Below are 2,498 nucleotides of genomic sequence, written 5' to 3'. Positions count from 1 at the left end.
AAAATTATACACAATTATAGATGCACAGTGGTTCATTGTTGGCTGGAAATAATATTGCTAACTCTCAGAACAGTGAAAACAAAATGGTCTTCTCTAAGGAGAGGTAAATGTGTTTCAAGAGGGAGCTTGTTAAAGGATTATACATTGTTGTCACAAGCCACAACATAGCGCTAAATTTGATTACCCAATTCCGTCATTCCATATGACAAAACCAACCACAGAATCACCAAATTACTTATAATAATGCATTCAATCAATTTTCTGTTCCACACTCCTTGCTTGTACAGCTCCATTATTTATTTGTAGATTTACAATGTAATAATGTTCAGTATGATGTAAAAAGAGTATTTTAACTTCAGGTTGTATCCAGTTGAAAAATACAGCATTAGTTTTTAATCCCTCAGCCCATCTGGTTTATTAAAGTAGGTCTACAGTCATCTGCTCATAGAAGTACTTTGAACAGAATCTTTAATCTTCTTCCAAGAAAGCCTACATTTTATTAGAGACTTGACAGATTCTTAAGAATGTTCCTATGCTTCCGATAAGGTTATAGATAATGTGATTTTCTTTAGTACTTTTTTAGGAACTCTCTCTCTCTATATAAATCACATTAATAGATAATTAATAAAGTTTTCTATTTAATGCTGATTTGTAAGGATTTTCAATGTTAAAAGTTTCAATGCAGTGTAAAAATGCCAGTTTTCTCCCCTCATATCCGAGGCCATTAGTTGTCCTTTTACACAAATAAGTAAGACTTAAAAAACTTATGCATTATATCTTAAAATTAAGTGTGAGTAATGGGGTTTAATTGAGAGATTATAGGCAGAATTTTGAATTTTACAGTGCTGTTTTAGGTTGAAATTGTGGAGAATTTACACCTAAGTCTAAGGTTTTTTTGATGTATGGAGGTAGATACTAATGAGACAGAGCAGCCTGAAATTTTGCTGCAAATAGGAATGGTGGGGTCACACTGCATGCTTCTGGTGTTCTGTACCTGGATAACAGGACAGAAAATTTAATTTCTGCCTACTTTCATGCTTTTTATCTAAACTAACTGAAATATCCAAAGTACTGCATAGGCCAGTATAGCAGACGAGTGAATATATGGAAGTGCTACTACAATTATGCAAATCCATATTTCTCCAGCATGCGAGTATAAATCAAAATATTTACCTTTTTCTTCATGCAGTTGTTGCAGAGAGAGTCATGGACAGTGCTTTTTAGAAAGACAAACTTACTTACTGGGACCTTAATATAGAATAATGCTCTCACGGGTAGCCAAATCTATTGAACAGCTGGTCACCAGATGGATGGTAATAAGAAGCTCCACTGCAGGTCCTTGTGGTAGTGCTTTCATCTGGATGTGATGAGACTCCTGAGTGGAGTAATGGCTCTACTCAGCTCTGGCTTTGGCCTTTGGTGATCACCCAGCACAGGCATATATCATTGCTGCTGATTATCTTAACTGCATACAAACCCCCTTTCTAAAGGCTATTTACAAATATCTTGACAATTTACAATGTAATCTATCTTGCAGCACAAACTACTTAGAGGAGGAGCCTTTGCAGGAAAAGGCCAAATTCTCCACCTAGGATGTTAATCAACATATCCAAATTGCTGATATCCCTCAGGATATCATATCCCTCAGGAGCTGCCTGAGGGAAAACTGTATGAAGGTCCCACCATGAGAGGACCTGCAGCAATCTGTCAAATCATCCCTCTAAGCATCATCCTTAATTCCCTGGGTCATCTGCATGGCCAAGGTAGCTGTACTGGCCTGAGGTAACAGATAAACTTGAAACTATGTAATTGCCTGAAATTCCAGTGGTAATACGACTGCACGCCAGGATCCATGAGATTCATGGCCAGGCAGAGGCATCACTTCAATGCAGCCAGAGATCAGCATTCCAACAAGGTTTCTGGGGCAGGTACATATGGCCATGGGTTGAAATCAGTTGGGTTGTAGATAGAGGGTCCCAGGTGAGGCTGGTCAGGGCAAGTAAGTGCACTTGTGGTTCAGAGATACCACAGACCCCAGATGAGACATTTATCGTATGCTGCAGGGGTTTGTGAAATGCTGGAGCAACACTTAGGACTAAAGCCTGTTAATCCACACTGGAGTCTTGTGCTGCAGTTAATGATGGCATTTGTTATACCTGTGATTTATGGTCTCATTTTATATACTGCTGCCTTTGTCATCACTCTTGTCATAGGTTAGCAAGCATAGTCCCGGAAGGGACGTCCTTGCTAAGGGGTGCTTACAGTTTCCTCTGGGAACTGATAGAACCTATCAGCTGGCCAGTTTGAATATGGACAATTCTCTAAGCCACTTAAAGTTGTGATCACCTCTGTGATCCACATTTAAGAATAGGCAAACTCCCCCTCCAAGCTCTCTCTCGTTTCCGGCGCTGGGACAGGCGGCTGCAGGGCCCGAGCAGGGCCCAGTGGGCCCGGCCAGGCCCTGCTTGGGCCAGGCTGGGCCGGGCCACGGCCATCCT

The sequence above is a fragment of the Corvus brachyrhynchos genome, unplaced genomic scaffold (genome assembly GCF_000691975.1).
Source record: "Corvus brachyrhynchos isolate BGI_N302 unplaced genomic scaffold, ASM69197v1 scaffold83, whole genome shotgun sequence".
NCBI lineage: Eukaryota > Metazoa > Chordata > Aves > Passeriformes > Corvidae > Corvus > Corvus brachyrhynchos.
Note: the sequence above shows the minus strand (reverse complement) of the source record.